Source organism: Channa argus, chromosome 13 (genome assembly GCF_033026475.1).
Source record: "Channa argus isolate prfri chromosome 13, Channa argus male v1.0, whole genome shotgun sequence".
Classification (NCBI taxonomy): domain Eukaryota; kingdom Metazoa; phylum Chordata; class Actinopteri; order Anabantiformes; family Channidae; genus Channa; species Channa argus.
Window position 1 is genome coordinate 5,498,141 of NC_090209.1, and position 18,742 is coordinate 5,516,882.

The following is an 18,742-nucleotide window of genomic DNA, read 5'->3' on the forward strand; positions in this document are numbered from 1 at the left end:
CTTTATTTTTGCAGTGTTTGAAAGAGTACTGTAGTTTAACAAAGTATTCATGTGTACAAGGATTTAAAAATTGCTTAGTATAATAGTAAAAATGTGTTTTGGATATTTGCAGCATTTCAAGTTATATGATACAATACAATATAATACACATAAACCTACACAAGTAGTGTAGTAATTGTTGCCATTTGTCCCCTTACTGTGAACAAATAACCAACATAAATTTTAAATGTACTTAACTAAAATGTCAAATGTCGGTACTGTCATTGACTAAAGTTACGTTGTGCAAAGCATCACTTTCACTATAAAGCATTTTATAAGTGTTTGTTTGTTTGTTTAGAGGAGGAGAATATGTAATAGGACTGAAGTGAAACACTACAGTAGATTCACGTATACTATATATCAAACACTGCAGAAACTTGTTGAATGTTTATAATAATAGTTTGTGTAGTGACGTGTGCCGACAGTGCAAGATGATGCTCACAGATATGAAAATGAACTTTATTTTGAAAGTAAGTTTAAGCTGTTTAGGAAAAATAGACATACAACAGATTCAGTTGATGTAGAGACTTTGGTGAATAAAATCTGATTTACTTTATACTAACAAACAATTTAAAGCTTGTTTAATATATATATGTGTGTGTGCGTGTGCTTTTTTTATTTTTTATTTTTTTTACCATTCCATCAATTTCAGATTTTTAGTGTTAAAGCTCTTCACCCTTACAAATTCCATATGTGGCCAATCAACATCCTTCCATAGCTTAGTTGTTGGCTACTTCTTTTGATATATCACAACCCTCTACTTCCTTTTATCCCCCAACATGTCAATTTTCCCAGTCGAGTGAGTCTGGTGTTTCACCTTATCCATATTATCCACCTGCTGGCACTTCTCTACCACAAGGTCCAGACTAATGGCTTTACATTGTATGAAGCTGCTAAAATTATGTCCACCCAAAGTCCAGCCAAATAATATGTATGATAATCTGAAAGCTGTTTGCATGTAAATATTAAAGTGGTTTTTTTTTTATATCTTCAAAAAGCACAATTCTCAGCCTTTAAATGCAAAGGTCATTACAATAAATATTCCTTAATTGTATCACTTATTGTATCATTTATTGTAATGCAGAATGTTCCAAGATTCTGTACTGTAAATCATCTCAAGTTTGTTAAGCTTGGGAATGTAAGGCCCCTTGCCACCTTGAAAAAGAAACTTAAACTTTGATTGAAAAGTTAGCAGAAATTTATTTTATAAATTATACATTTCTCTGTATTATACATTTTTCTCTGGATATGTTTTCTCAAATCCAGTTAACTAAAGATATTTATGTTGACGCTGCAATTTTGTTTAGTTACAGAGAGATTTGCTTTGCATATCTTTCTGTTTTATGATTCAGTTTTTTATGCGACATAATGAACTTCCAGCTGCTGCTGGTGAAGTAATTTTGTCCTACATCAGTCCAAAGACAGAATCTGAGGCAGTGACTTAATTGCTGGAAATTCATCATTGTTACCAATTACTTTAAGAAAAAAGTGTAATTATTTTACAACCCCAATTCAAAAAACGTTGGGAAGATGTGTAAAATAAAATAAAATAAAACGGAACGCAATAATTTGCAAATCTCATCAACCTAAATTGCATTCACAATAGAACATGTTGAAACTGATACATTTTACCATTTCATGGAAAATATTAGGTCATTTTTGAATTTCATGGCGGAAACACATATAAAAAAAGTTGGAACAGGGGCAACAAAAGGCTGGGAAAGTAATGGCTGCATATCAAAAACAAATGGAGGAGCATTTGACAAACAATCATGTTAATTGGCAACAGATCAGTATGACTGGGTATAAATAGAGCATTTCAAAGAGGCTGAGCATCTCCAGTGTAAAGATGGGCAGAGGTTCACCAATCTGTGACAAATGGTGTCTAACAACTGTGGAATAATTTTAGAAAAATGTTCCTCAACGTAACATTGTGAAAACTTTGAAGATCCAACCATCTACAGAATATTATATTAAAAGCTGTATCATGCAAAGAAGAAGCCATTTGTGAACATGGTCCAGAAATGCAGCCGTGTTCTCTGGGCCAAACTTCATGTAAAATGGTCAGAGACAGTGTGGTCAGATAAATTTGAAAATGTTTTTGGAAATGCTGTGTCCTGCAGACTAAAGGGGAGAGGGACCATCCAGCTTGTTATCAGTGTCTGCATCTCTGATGGTATGGGGGTGCATTAGTGCCTATGGTGTGGGCAGCTTACACATCTAGATAGGAACCATCAATGCTGAAAATTACATAGCGGTTTTAGAGCAACATATGCTCCCATCCAGACAATTCAATTCAATTTAACTTTATTTATATTGCACCAACTCACAACAAAGTCATCTCAAGGCACTTTACAGAATAAAGTCAAGACTGTAAAGATGTACTGGATCATCTTGAAAGTAGGGAATTACAGTAGTCCAACCTAGAGGTAACAAATGCATGGACCAGTTTTTCGGCATCACTTTGAGACAGGATGCTCCTAATTTTGGCAATGTTCCGTAGGTGGAAGAAGGCTGTTCTAGAAATTTGTTTTATATGTGAGGTAAAGGACAAATCCTGGTCAAAAAGTACCTTGCAGTAGTACTGGAGGCCAGACTTTTGGCAACTAGAGTAACAATATGGTTGGACATCATATTTCTGAGATTTTTGGGCCCAAATACTATGACTTCAGTTTTGTCTGAGTTTAGAAGTAAAAAATTGTGGGACATCCAGGCCTTTATGTCTTGTAGACATGCTTGAAGCTTGATTAACTGATTTTTTTCATCTGGGTAGATATAGCTGGGTATCATCAGCATGGCAATGGAAATGTATGGAGTGTTTTCTAATAATGTTGCCTAAAGGAGACATATATAAGTAAAAAGTACTGGTCCTAACACAGAGCCTTGTGGAACTCCATAGCTAACCTTTGTGTGCATGTAGGATTCATCATTAACATTGTACAAATTGTAATCTAGCAGATAGATAAGATTTAAACCAACCTAGTGCAGTTCCTTTAATCCAGTGTTCCAGTGTTTACACAATGGTAAACACCTGTTCCAAGTTTTTGGAGATGTGTTGCTGCTCACAAAATCCAAATCATTATATATGAGACATACATTAATAAGAAACATACAGTAAGTTTCCATCATAAATTCAACTCTTCAACAAAGGCTGAATAGTATGAACAATGCATGCTACTTTCTTTAAAACTTTAAAAATTCATTTAATGAGTTGACTCAGCAACACATTAAATCATCTCTTTATTGTTGTAAGTTTAATGGTCAATACAACTCTGGAAATGAAAACTGGACATTCCTAAATTAAAGCTTGGCCACTAAATTCATGTATAATGTTTGACAGTGTGCCATGAAAGAATATGTTTTTTTAAAAACGTTTGAAATTAAATATGAATAATCACATTTACTGCATTATTTATTATTGGTACCACAAATAATCTGCCAAATACACTGACATTTTTAAGTAAATAACGTTCCTGTAAAAAAAAAAAGAAAAAAGAAAAAAGAAAAGAAATGAGTTTACACAACTAAAAAACTATCGGGTCCAGTAAAAGTACTGTGCACTTATTAGTAAGTAAAGTCAACTAATGTAACATTACCTGACCTTGATCAGCAATCTGGGTTTATTGTTAAAACCATGCAAACCAATTGCCTTAAAATGACCAAGTATAAATTACTTATACAGTACTTTTAAAGTGCAGCAGTGCACTTTCAAAAACTGTAATCCTACCTCCATCAGCACTACAGTCATCTAAAGAGCTTCCTTGGGAAAGCTGGTTTTTAACTGTCATGTGATCTAAAAAGCTGCTTTCTGAAATCAGGATGATTTTGGATCCTGGAGACCGCAGATTTCTTTGCCATGTATTCACGTAATCATATTTCTAAACAGCACATGTGCAGAGGCTGCAGACAGGGAAGGCAGCAGGAGGAAAGGCTGAATGAGGCAGTGATCATCAATGGGCGGATGCCACTTTGTTTTTAATCAGAATTCCCCTAAAGTCTGACACAAAATGAAACCAACACTAACATGTTGAAATAAGTCACTTACAATTTTTTTTTTTTTTTTGTATTCAGACTCCCTTTACCTCCTTCCCCCTGCACTCCGCCTCTTCTCTCTGCAGGGACACAAACACAGCAAAATAAATCAGTGAGTCATGCTTCCAAAATCAGTTTAACGTGGAGGAAGTCTCCTCTATGTATACACGGATTTCCAGTAATTAGGTTTCTTAAGCATATGTAAATGCAGTCAGTGATCTTGGCTTTTCAACTACACTAGGTTGATGAATTGCAATAAATGCTGTGCCCCCTTAATACTTTCCTGAAAGTTTTCCAGAGCAGGCTAAGCAGCTCTTTGTGAATTGTTGCTTCCCCTGGTGTTGTAGTGCCATTGCCTCATTAGCTATTGTACTGTTGTGATTGTTTCAAGTTAGCTTCACTAATAATTAATTAGGTTTTTTATGATTAGCAATTAACTGTAACTAGTAAGAAGTGCACATCGTTGATTACTGAGTAGAGTTGCTATTGTATTTTACAGTGCAGTTCTTCCTCCCAGGAAGGAAAATTAGGGTGTTCACCACCACAACATTAATGTTTTCCACAGTTGTTGAAATTATTGTGGATATTATGTGGATAAGGGAGCGCGTTGTTTTCGAAAAAGGCTCAGTTTAATTACTGCATTTGGTCCATCTTGTCTGACAATATGCAGATTTCTTTGAGTTAAAACCAAGCAAAGACATTTTCATAGAGAGACTAATTCTACAGAAAATGTCATCCATTATTCTATTTTCTCTCGTGGTGATTTTGCATTTACAGTCATTGCTTCTGAGTCCTACCTGTGCAGAGCCCTCTCCAGGTGCCCTTCAATGAAGGATAGGGGAAAATAGCTTCTCTCCTCCACTTGCTGATAAGCACACCCAGGCACAGCCGGGCCTCCTGAGACGACACAACACATGAGCGCTAGTCTGCCCTGCAGAAGGTCAATGAGAGAGAAACCTGCCTCTGCCTAGGGACCGGGGCTGTAGAGAAGACTCCAGTCCAACTAGTTAAAGTGGTAAATTATATATGATCTAGTTTGCGGACAGCAAATGTATCCTTGTTTGGCTTCATGCACTTGAGAACATGAGATGGATGATGAAAGGACAGTGGACTTGTTACGTCAAACATATGGCAAAAGAAATTGAAGTAATGTTTTAGATTGCCTCAGGAGTTTGCAGACACTATGGCTTTCCTCTACATTTCACAGGTCAATATTTGCTGGATGTATTGGATCCAGTAAATACTACAGACACACACACAATGCTCATTCCAGCAGAGTCTGGGAATAGAGTTCTCAACTAGCTGTAGAGTGTGAAATGTGTTGTGCCCCAGTAATGACACCACACAAAGCCAGGCAGGTGGTAATAAAGATTGTCTTTCTGCAGAGATGCCTCATACCCTCACTCTTCTTCACCCTTAATTTATTCCCTGAGGTGCTATGAGTGATTTTGTCTGTTCTTTCCCTTATATTAAACATCCCACACTATTAGCTCTCAATAATCATTTGCTGCAGCCCAGGACACAATGATTTCCCATGACACATAAAACTGCAATAACGTCAACTCAGTTTCAGAAATAATATTGCCAACATTCTTTTTTTATGTGTCTCCCCTGGCTGCAGAAAATGCCTCTGCATGACTCGCCCACTCTTGTATGGAGAAAAGAGAATGTGCCGACTATTTGTATCTTTCAGAAGTTGCAAAAATCTAATTTCTGCACATTCCTCCAAAAATCCATATCAAAGCAAAAGAAACATTACAGAGTGAGAATTGACTTCACACTGAGAGAGACAGATTGAAGTTGTCTCATCCACAGTGTATGCACAGTTTCCACCAGTTCCCTGACCCTACTGTAAGAATTACAGAGTCAGTGTGCAGTTGCCATAACCAAAATAATGTTGAACAAAGCCAAATGTCTACTGTACAATCTGCAGGGATTATTTCCAGTGCTGCAATGTTAAGATTCATCTGTAAAGAAACCTCCAAAACCTGATTTATTGAGAGAAAAAACTTCTGTCCAAAAAGACATGTACCCTTGGAAGAGCTGAATAACATGATTAACAAAGAGTTTGCAGATCTGCCTCCAAATCCTCCAGGACGGTCCTGATCAATCTGTTTGGGGTTAGAAAATATCTGTTTATCTGTTTGCTTGAGTAAAGGTATGGATGTTGCACTTTTTGCACATTTCTCCAAAAATCTATATCTGTTTTCCAATACTCCAAAAAAAAAAAAAAGTGCAAACAGGCAGCAGGCTACACACTGAAAAGGACAGATAGTGGAACGTTTTCCATAAACGTATACAAATCATCCACTTTTAAAAACAAACTTTTATGAAGTAAAGTGTACAAGGGAAATACAGGAAATGATATTTAAAATTGTCTAATTGACTGTGTTAGTGTTGATGCTTTGTTGCTTTTTCCAACTCATTTTTTACTGAAAAGCTGTGATCGCTCCTGTTCATGGACAATAATAACTTCCCAACATGTTCACCTCCAGTGTTGAGTGTGTATCAGGCAGAATTAAATTAGATGTCAAAAAGGGAAAAGAATGTGCTGGAACCTATTGAACAAGGGCAGGGAAGTCTGCCCATTTCACATTTCTCCAGTCACACACACTGCAGACACACAACAAATTTCTATGGTAATAAAAAAAAAAAAGTCTGGGCAAGAAAGGTCCAGGAGATATTCTCAGGTAAATCAGACAGAGTAGAAGGACAAATTCCACTAAATGTCAAGTTTCAAATAAGCTGTTATAGCTCATTTAAGTTAGTTATCAACTGATTAAAAAAGACAAGGTAATGGCGTATTGTGTCACACATGCAGTGTTTTATCACACTGATGTGAGTTCTGATTTATGCTGATGATATAGTAAAAGATGTGTTTTTTTTTTATTTCAGGGAAATTCATTCAGTGTTAAAATAAAACCAAATTTCCTCCTTTTCTCTGCTTGCCAGCTCCACTGTTGAAAGCTTATCTTGAAATTGTTATTTATACGTCAGTTCGTGTTTCTTTCTCAGTGTTTTCTCAAAGTTCTGTCACTTGCCTAAAACCATTCTGGCCCGAACCCTCTTGAGAACTTCCCTCTTTGCTTCAGTAGATGGCGCACATGTGCATTTTCGGTCTCACGCTTTTGCCATGCAAAACAAATACTTAATGACCTCCTTGCAGGTCATCAGTGTATCTCTGCTGCTGAGATTGTTTCTGTCCTCTTGCAATTCACTTTTGTTTCATTTTCCCGAGGAGTAAATTGGGTAACTCCAGGAAGTCTCTTCACTAAGTATTTTCCTTATTAAAGGACAATGGGGTCGCGTTTGCCTAACTCAGGGATCTCTCCTGATCTTTATCAGCATCAGGGCTGATAATGGTCAAGCATTGCTGCTGTTAAAGCTTAACTACCCGACCAAAATGAGGTTTCAAATTGTGCACCATTATCAGGGACTCATATCCCATTACCTCCATGGAGATGTGTTGCACTGATGCATTTTGATGGTGCCGTACTCCCACATAATAGAGAATGTCAAGAACTGCCTAACTACTATCCACACTTGCGGCAGGCAAACTGTATTACCTTTCCATTTCAAAGGAAATATCACCTCTGGATCAGGTTTCTCAGGCAGCCAGGCAGGTCCAGTGATTTAACCGGAGCGGATCACAGAGGACCAGGAGCTTTACAAAGCTGCGGCTCATGTTGCCCTATGTCAGCATCGTTTGGGAGAAAATAAAGGCATCCTCCACTCTGTCAAATTCCTGCAGAAACCTCAGTAGGATACGTTAGTGTGTGAGGAATGAAGGTGGAGGAAGAGATGAGAGCACAACATTCGTTTGTGAGTCGGCCTTAAGCACATGTAGAGCTTTGCCTTCGTAAAGCCGCAGTTTGAATCTTCTTTTCACATTTATGTTTAAGACTTGAATTGGTACAGCAACAGATGATGTTGTATTGTATGTTTAGGAGGTGAAAATGTTTTGCAGTGCTTCTCTTCTTCCTGCTTGTTTTGCCCAGGGCCTGTATCCAATACTGTACATGAAAATGGTGTTGGTAATAATAGCTAAGCATTTTATTAGCTTCTAGTTCCGCGTAGTGTTTGTCCTGATACGCAACTTTGTGGGACGTGATTCATTTCAGTTGTGTTTTTTTAATGACTGTGCTAGTCTGCACAGACATTCGAGGACATTATTTTCTGCACACAGTGCGAGAACCGAAGACGTGCTCCATCCTGTCAACATTCCACAGCTAAGATGTAAGAAACACTTGTGGAAATTTCCGTCCTCAACGACGGTGGGGAAGACAGAGGGGTGGAGAATTTTCCAAAAAAAATCCACAAAAATCTGTCCTTTAAATGCTTGAGGGGGTGCAAAATAAATGTTTCGTTGTCGGCTAATTCCTCAAAACCAACACCAGCTTTACACAAACTGCAGACTTTTGACAAGCTGCAAGTCACAATGAATGCAAAGCCCTCCCTGAAGCTTTCGCACGAAGGAGGCATTCAAATGTCATGGATCTACGGCACGTCTTAGAGCTGACCAGATAAATTCCCATTAATTCTGAGCTCCACAACAATTGGACATAAAAGGCCACGGGATGAATATTTATCGCAGATTAGATGGCAGTGCCTTCAGTCAAACCCCAAACCCGAGAATGCCATTGTTATCCACGTGTAAAGTAGCAAGTATTTATTCTAGCTGTACGTACTTCAGCCAAATAAAAAGGCCCACGCTGGGCTATACATCTGCCATTCTTGTTGCCCTCTCCTCATGTAGAGAGCTAGGCCTGTGCAGAGCAATCAGCATTAGATGTCGATACATAATTTAGTCTCCCAGCTGCGTAATCCAACCTTTGCTACCAAATATGTAAAGCCGGCGGCTGTAGCTGTTATTTTCAAAAGTCAGAAACTCATTCTGCTCCTCATGTTCTATTCAGATAAGCAGAGGCTAGAAAATAACCAACGCCAGATTACAAACTCTCAATTTAGTTCCAATGAATTCCACAAATTGAATGATGTAGGAATTGTCTCTGGGCTAAATATCAAGCCCCCTTTGTCTGTGTTTGTCATTCGGGACAGTATTGATGTTGTTTCTTTGGAGTTGGTTAGAAATCCTTACAGCAGTCAGAAAAGTCACTCAAAGTCTTCCTGCTCCTTTACAAATGTATTCACTTCAATTTAATGTATACGATCACCGCTTTAAAAAAATCCATACAATGTTTGAACGTATTTGTAACTAACGCAGATAAAAAAGTGAATCACCAGCATGTACACACACACCCACACAGACACATACACACAAACACCACACCTGCAACCTGTCATGTACTCATCCCTCCCTTCCACTGCTTTTCCTCATCCAACGGGAACCAAACATTCTCAGGAAATGCTTCTGAATGCCAACATTCGCACACACGTTCACGACAGATCACACCTCTCTCCGTGGGAACCTAACGTCACACCTGTTACTCATGGTAGCAAACGCATTATTATCAGCTCTCATAGCTCTGTTGGTGTACATGAGCAAGGGACAAAATGGGATCGCAGCCATGATGAGGGTGGGACCTGAAGACCTGTTGGATAAAGTGATTCTAATGAAGTATCAAATTCCAAACATGGCAATGCTAAGAGCCTGCTTATCTTACATCTTACCCAGTGGGACGTGTTGGCACCTGAGGGTTTGGGTCGGGTTTGAGAGAAATAAAAAAAAAATCTCTTCATTTTCATGTTAGTCATCAGGTTTTAAAGTTTGATTGTTTACATTAGTTCTTTTCCTACTGTGACATGAAACAAATGCGCTTCAGTTTATACGGCATCACAAAAAGATCTGAAGATAATGAAGTTATACCCTCATTTCCCTATATCAACTATAAGCTCATGTGCCCACCAATAGCAGCAGTCTGCATCCTGATTTCATTTTTAAATTCACATAAAATAATACAATGCAGTTTGAAATCATCTCAGCATTAGTTTCAAATCGTCACAGGAAAATGTTTGAGAAAACCTACCATGTATGTCATCACTGCATTGTCTATGTGATCTCAATATGCAGCCCTTCAACGTTCATCATACTTTCTTTTTCTTCTTGTTGTTGTTCTTTTCTGGACCTTTGAATGCTCATCAGTTAGTCGTCCACTGTTTTATGTTATTATGTGGTTTGCAGAGGATTTTTACTAGAGTTGACCTCTATAACTAATCACATTACTAACTTGATCACATTATGCACAGTTTACTGTTTATAACAAATGTATGTATATAATAGTGGTAACGTGGTAGTTTGACTTGGGAACATTAATATGAATAGCAAGGATATTCTGTGACATAGGGCAGGTGTTGGCCCACAGAGTCTTTGCAGTGTGGAGGGAAATGAAGCAGGCCTTACCTAAAGGAAGCTCCACGTGAACAAGATTCTTCTCTGATGACAGCACCTTCCCACGCATACCAGACACAGCTTCTCTCTTCACATCTCAGATGTAAATATGGCAGCTCTGCACCCCAATGAATGTCCCTAATGAAAATATCATCTGTTGCAAACATAACAAGTTCATTTGCAAAGCGTATGTCAAGTCTACCACAACTCATGTCCACAAACACACACAATATTACGTACTGTTATACTGAAACTGGACTGCAAGATCAATACGCTTAATGAAATGCAGTGATTATGTTAAACATTCCAAAGATTTGGTCATAAATGTTTACAATTAATGATCATGTTTATATGTTATACAACAATATGATGTCATTATATCATAATTTGTGTATCTTGCTGAATAATTAATTCATTACTAATTCATTATTTATTTAATTAATTAATAATTGATTACAAATATTTAAAGGACATTGTTATGTGACCTATAAAGTATAAACTCCATGAAAAATGTAGCACTTAAAGAAAGCAGAAAGTATTTGTTAAGGTTTCAAAAAAGATGTACTACTTAATGTACTTAAGGTCCTATTATGGTTTTCAAATATTTATTGCTGGGTGAGCAATGTCAAGTAAAACCTGCTAAAAAAGTGTTGGCTTTAAGTCGAGGAAGAGCACAGACAAAATACCTTTCCCCTTTTCTCAGGTAGTTATCAAGCATCCCTGTCTATGTGCACAGTTTCCATTTTCCTCTGTGTCTGATCTTGTAGACTCTTAACTGACGTGCCACTAAGAACTTGGTGTCACCATTAATGTGCTCCGCTGGGCTTAACTTGGATAATCCTGTAACTCTTCGTATATAGAAATGAAATTTGGAGACTTTGGAGGAAAACAACTCCATAAGATCTGGTTTAAGCTTCAGCCTTTCAAAAGCTATCCGGCTCCACCAATCCTTAAAGATTATAAGCTTCAGAGTGACAAGTGCAGTTGCTTTGTTGCAGGTTTCTAACTGCTGCTGACCTTTGCCAAAACCTTTCCCACAGGTTGGCATCAGTGTTTGCTGCTGTCAACCATTTGACATCAGTGTTACTGGAAGTGACTGGCCATTAAACCGCATCCCTGATAAGTGAATGTGAATCTTGTCAATCATAACTAAGCTCAGCTCTTTCAGACCAGAGCAAGGTTCTCCTGGTGGTAGAGATAGATCCTTGACTTTGTTGTGTTTTCCTTGACGATATGCAGACGATATGAGTGAAATAGCCACTATTTAGCGTTATAATAACTATGGGCGCGATGACTCACAACAAACGTGGAGCATTCATTTCAAATCAGCTATTCTTTTGCAAATTACTGTTAATTTCGAATGAACATCTGTTGTTTAACTACACATGCGACATGCTGTTATCATGAGGTTTATATTGGAGCATTAAAATTGCTACTGGCCACTGTGTCACAAAAGGCAGTTACCTTTTTAAGAGAATGCCTGGTTTTTATGTGTCTATAATAAAAAGCTGTGCTCTAAAAAGTAGTTTTCATTTTATTAAAACATCCACTATCGAACACACAAAAGCTGAATTTGGGAAATGATTATTTAAAAATCCAGCATATTGTTACACTGTGCACAGCACTTCGAGGATCCATTGTAATTTTAGAATTTTCACATCTATGGCTATAATCAGCCGACAGTAACACTTTCCAACCGAGTCTATGTGAAAGCTTTAAATACCTTTAGGTGAGATTGCACCGTGTGCTTGAGAACAGTCTGGCACAATGGACCCACTCTGCTTCGATTCTGCCAGGCCGGTTATGAACAGAAATCCTGCTGCTAAATTGTTGTTTTGCATAGCTTCGCGATCGCACTTCCTACTCATTTCACAGAAACGGCGTGCGTGTTGATTCAATTAAGAAATTAATGGTTACCACCGCATCTAATTTCAGTTGTCATTATTTCTCTACAGCAAAACGAAGGGTTGATGCCAGTCTGAACTGAATTCCCTAAATTAAAATCTGGCAACATGATGACCTGATATTTCATCAATGTTGTCCCAATAGCAAAAGGTTCCGTATTGCCTGTCCATCTATAGTAAATACAATTAGTTTATTTGTACATATGTAGTAGACGGCAATAAGCTTGAAGCTACTGATAGCAACTGCTCAGCTTAGCTCAGCATAAACACGAGCTTAGCTCTGTTTAAGGGGGTCCAAATCTGTTGAACAGCACTATTTAAATCTACCCATTTATCAACAGCCATTTCCTTATATTGTGCCCTTTTTTGTTCTCCGAAAATATATTTAGAGCTGTTTGTTTTTTTTCAAATATCTGTTTATTATGCTGTAGGTGCTGGATTCAGTATCCACAGAGACCACTAACATCTTGTCTCGCTGCCTGTCGAATGTGACCAAATAACCTTTACAAATGACAAACTGATGCAGTGTGCCCACCCCCCCACCCCCCCACACACACACCTTGCTCACTTTTTCTGCAGCCTGTTTTGTCTCTGGATTAACTTTTGACTTTAGAGGCTGAAGAATCTAAATTGGCTCTCAGTGACCCCTTTCAGTCCCCTTGAACAATGTATTTACTTTCTGTGTTAAGGCCCCCAAATGCTCAATCCAAAGTTTGCAGGAGCACGGGGGAAAATAATCAATCCATCAATGATCGGCGCATTTGAAAGCAGGGATTCAGGATATGCACCCTGACCAACCTTTACTTTGTCCTTTGAGTTTAACACTCAGGTCGGCTGACGCGGCTGAATTGAAGAGTGAAACTACGGATGAATTTAGATATGCTTTTAGACGGCGCCTGAATCGAGGGACAGCACTGAAAGGACAAAAAATAAATAAATGAAAAATTAGACAGCATAGTGCAGGTCTTGATACAGAACTCAACACACACACACACACACACACAAAGAACAAACCCACTGATCACCATTGTACACTATCATGTGGAAGATGAAATTATGTCTGTTGTCTGCAGATTAACTCATTAAGTAGCTAATCAAAGAGTGTTGCTCATGTTTACCTCCTCTTTGTCAACACAGTGTTGACCTCACAACCACACCTGCCCCCTGTCCCCACCCACGACAGAGACACAGAAGCCCCAAACACACTCAGTCAAACAAACCAGGACTAATCAGCACCTCTAGCCAGCTGGAATGTCCCCAGTTTCTATAGAAGTAGAGGCTTAGTGAAAAACCAGACAGGTATTCTGAACTGAAAACAAGCCCAGACTCATTCACTGATGAGGCTGCAGTGCACCATTATAAAGCCTGGGAGTGTTGTGGGAGCTTTTGTATTTATGGTTTCACTGAGAGAAAACACATTTGGCGGAAGAGAAAAATACTGCAAACGCCGGGAAATGTGTCTGTGAATGCAGCCAAACATAATGAAATAATGTCTCTTATTACAACTTAATGTGTCGAGTCCCATGGCAGCAGAAGTGATGGGTTTTCTTATTGGACTGGACAGAACAAAAACAACTGATCTGGTGTCTGTGGCATTGTGCACTGCAGTGATGGCCCTGACTGGCCATTCACGCTCCAGTAATATTCAGATAAGGCCTGATGTTGCAGCAAAATGGAACATTTTCAATGATTCCTGTTGCGATGCCTCTAGTGTTATTACTGCACGTTCCATTACACCATGTCAGCGAGAGAAGTACATAAACACAGGGTACAGACAGACCCCCTGTCTCACACATGAATGGGAGAATTACCCAGCTCCCCACTGCCTCAAGACATTCATTTTGGGAAGCAACATTTGACGTGTTGTTCTGATAGTTCTATTTAATCTATTTTTAAGGTTTCCAATGTGCACTGTGTAGTGCTGTGCACTAGCTGCTCAGCATCCAGACTCATGCAGAAAAAGCTATTTCCTGTCTGATGAGCAAATGGACTGTACAATATATAAAATTAATACCTAGCATTGCATGGCCAATACTTTGTTTGGCAATATTTTCAGCTTTGCATTGTGATAATGGAGCGTACACTGAACCTCTGTGGGTTAAATGTTTGCAATAGAAAGAGTAAATGCAGACCCTCATTTCAGTCGGTTCAACTGTTTTACAGTCTCATTATGGTCGGCTGGGTATCTTCTTTTGGGACTGGCCATTAGAAAGCACTCTGTAAAAGGGCAAAGTGGTGGCACAGTATCCAGCTCTCATAGCCTAATATATCCGTGCTTGCAGCCCAGAGTTGCAGTTTATGGTTGGTACCATCTTTTGTGCTTGGAACCAGGACCTTCCAAATGAAGCTTAGTTAATGCTTTGGCATCAGATCTACACTGTAGGTTCACTGTGGCCACATAGCCTACATGCCACCCTATGCCAACATGGTGCCCTTAGCTTGGTGTGCACTTCTCTAGCAATGTAACTGCTATGATGCAGATCACAACAAGTGCGAATGGGCCATCTGGTAGCTGTGCATTTCAGACAGACCGTCTCCTCTGGTGCCTTCACTCTTTTCTCCGTCGCAGTAAAAGTAACTGCTGTTCAACATGTATTAGCTCCAACACCACAAAATTGTTTGCTCGGTTTTCGTTTGTCACCATTTGTAGCACGCTAAAATGAAACTCACCACACTGGTAAAAACAGAAAAAAAAAAACTCAACCCAGTGGCATAGAAAGTGTTTGGTGGTGTCTTTGCAGAGCAAAGTGCATGCACAGCGTCCGGGGTTTGCATTTGGCTGCACGTCATTCCCCAACTCTCCTCTGTTTCCTCTCTGCATGGCAAGCAGAGTGGCTCCCGTCAGAGAGGTAGTTTATACATGTGTAGGTAACTTTAACCTAGCATCGAAGTCATTTTGACTGGTAGCTTAGTCTATTTCTTATTATTATATGCTGGAAGGTGATTGTGTCAGATCTTCAAAGAAGCCAGTAACTAAAGCTGCTAAATACACGCAATGAAGTAAAAAGTCCAATGTGTACTTCTGTAGTGCATTAAAGCAGAAAATATGTATTATTATTATGTAATTGACATTGTACATAATAAATCAGGCTCACTGATGAAACATCACCAACTGTTTCCTTTTTAAGCACTTTTACATTTCGTTTTGTGATTATAATTAAGGCTGGAATGAAAATAAGAACAATATTAGCAATATGCGCGATACTTTAAAAAGCCAAACTGTTGGTCATTTGTATTCCTGGCTCTTTCCAATAGCAGAAATCCTGGGATTTGATTATGAGTCAGACTTCATTATTCATTATTTTGTTTTGTTACAGTGGCAGTGATTCCCAATAAAACGTAATCACATTGTGCCATATTTGAGTGGAGCTCACACAAATCATATTCACACAGGGCCGGCGTTACTTTCCAGGGGAGAGACAGTCCATTTGTATTCTGGGTGTGAATCTGCATCCAAATGAGGAATGAAATATTTATACTGCAAAATTATGGCACTCTTCATTGTCAATTTGCCTGAACACAGAAGTGTGTTAGAGAAGGTAGGTGCATTCCTGCCCAGGCAAGTCAGAACAGAATCAGCCAATGAGGCATCACAGAGAGAGAGACAAACAAAGCGAAGGGAGTATGAAGGTAGAGAGACAACCTCTGGGCGGCCTCAGGCTATAGAGCCTGCAGACAAGGCCAACACCCAGGAATCTCACACAGAAACATTCAAATTGCAATAAATGTCAAAAGCCTGTGAAACAAATGCCATCATTAAAACATGAAAAGAGCCTTTGTTTCATTATTCAGAGGTAGGATTATTATGTACATTTGTTCTGAGGTATCGCTGTTTTTTCTTTCATGGGAGTAGAAAATGCAGAGCCGAAATGCGAAGCAATGGCAGCACATGAAGCTGGTTCATCTCGTTACGGCAAAGCATCTGTGACAGCTGTGATATTTTCCTGTAACATTTAAGTGTGTAATTAGTGAACTAATTTCTGTGGTAGTGTTATAGTCCAATGTGGAATTTACATTTTAATGCAGATGGTAATGATGGAAAGTTTTGCAGTGATGATACACTCTAACATCACACAGCAGATTTTCCATCCCTGATGGAGATGACATTGGGATTCACATCATCTGTTCTGTGTGTAAAACCACTTTTTCTATCACTTCAGCTGATTGGCACAAGTGCAAAGCAGCACAGACAATATCAGGTGTATCACCATGATCCTATTGCCAAATTACTTTGTGGCTCTTTCATTTTGACATTTATTTTGTGCCCTTGTCACAAACCAAGATGTTTTGAGTGATTATGAATTTAATACAAGGGATTTCTTCCTGGTATTATGTTAAATATCGTGCAATACTGTTGTGTTTCTGTAAAATCTATGTACTGATTACAGGAGAAACACACTTGCAGTATTTCAGCCGCCTGTGGAGGAGCTCAGAAAATGCACCTTTTCACACCAGCATGTTGGGGCGACCCTGCCCCTGCGTGGGTCAGTGTCAATTGGCTGCACCTGGACCCTGCGTACTCCAGTATTATATTAGGCTGTGTGACTTGTTTTGTCTGCCTCTCTCCCTTTTGCAGGTCCCTAAGTGTTTTCTTTGGAGTTTCTTGTCTTTTTTCAGTTAATCTTTCATGTTCCTTTTTCTATTTATGTTGAGGAAATGACTTCATTCCCTTCAATCTTAGCCCGTCTCTCCTTTTCTCACTGCCTAGTCTTGTGCCGGTTTGTGACATTATGCACATTATGTGCCATCACAGATACTTTCTACAAAATCTGCATGCGACTTTGAAACGCACCTTCCTCACAGCGATGTGTTTCAACGGAGCCTTCGCTGCCGTGCTGCCTTCAGGGAGTGCAGTGCTGAAATGCAGCACCTCTTCATTCATCAAATCTCTCTGTCTAAAAGGATCAGTCCTATCCCCCCCAAAAACATCTCTGAATGACTGTGCGAGTCTTAGCGGTAACCTTGTTTGTCACATTCCAGCAAAACCTGGAAGGGCAGCTTTCTTAGAAACATTCATTCACCAACCTGTCAGCTTGGAGGTGCGACTCCCACTGAGCCAAAAACACACGTTTAGGCTAAAAACAACAGCTTTTCCCTCAGTTAAATCACTCAGAATAGTAGAAGTAGCTTTGAAAACACGGAGAAATTTAAGACACCATCCTACACAACGCCAAACAATTTAAAGTGTGTAAAACATGGAAAACTAACATTATGTAAGACAGATCTGAGGCACAGCCATAAACAGGCAGCAGCCAGATCTACTTAGCATCATGTTGAAACAGGCAAACACACTTTGTAAACTGCTTGTTATCATTGGATGCTTGATGTCTACTTGTTTGCATATGGTTTTAGTAATATGAATTAAAAAAAAAGTTGCTAACACAATACTTTTTATGGATATAAGCTGCCAAAAAACGTGGATCCTTTGATCTGAGCTGAGGCAGCTCCCAAAAAACAGCCATTTGTCAGAGGCTTCGCGGAGATGAGTGGATTTATTCGACGCATACTGATTGACACATGCAGTAAAGTCCGGCCTTGAATACAAAAGATTATCTGTTCATTTGCATATACGTTTTAAACTATTAGTGAGAGCCACCGCGGCCAGTGGAGCTAAAAATACTGGGAGCTGCAGAGTGTTTCTCACTGTGGTTAGTAAGCCCGACGTTGTGCTGCCTTCGAGCAGAGTGTTTTCAGAGGCTCATTTTTCAGCTGTCACCTTGCAGTGGTCCACGAGATTACCCTGAACAAGTCACACTGTCCACAGCTATCTGGCCCACACAGAACACAGAGGTAAAGCACAGTCTGTCTCTGGAGAACAACAGCTCATAACTCAAAGATATTGGTGTCCTTGTCAATAAAATCACATATAAAGAAGATTGGGCTCAAATAAATGTGCTCTCAAGAGAAATATCTTGTCAGGTGGGGCTTGGTGCAGCTCTCTACCTCAGGAATGTGTCGGCACTGCTCCTCCTCACCTGCCCACCCCCCCAGCCCAACCCCCCCCTCCAAGCCCCCCAACCTAACCCAACCCTGCCATTGTGACGGGAAGGAATGTGTTTCAAAAAAGTCCTCCTTTCAGTCCCTCTCTCAGTGAGGGATGTCGGGTGTCACCCCATCTTTCATTTTACGCTGAGAGGGGGAGTGTGTACGTGCAGCTAGAGTTTCTCACTAAGTGGTGTGGGTGTGTGGGTGTGTGGGTGTGTGGGTGTGTGTGTGCCAGAGAACAAATAATGCACATGGCAGCTCAGTTACCTGCACTGATTAATTATTTGATCACCATATGGATAATAGTAGATACAACAGAGTATGTATTTCACTAACTTAAAATAACTTTTTTTTTTGACAATTAATCTTTCAAATACTTTAATAAAAATAGGATTTAAGGGCATTTGAAATGCTCCAGAGACGCTACTGGCCT

At 39.3% G+C, this 18,742-nt stretch overlaps 1 long non-coding RNA gene across 1 annotated transcript; it reads right to left on the reverse strand.

Annotated features, from left to right (window-relative positions):
* Positions 1–1,281: 1,281 nt before the first annotated feature.
* LOC137140214 (uncharacterized) lies at positions 1,282–17,245 on the reverse strand. The gene is made up of 4 exons (XR_010916429.1): positions 17,117–17,245; positions 10,433–10,574; positions 4,869–4,968; positions 1,282–4,151 (listed from the first exon to the last, which is right to left on the reverse strand). It is a non-coding gene; the product is annotated as an uncharacterized lncRNA (long non-coding RNA).
* Positions 17,246–18,742: the final 1,497 nt, after the last annotated feature.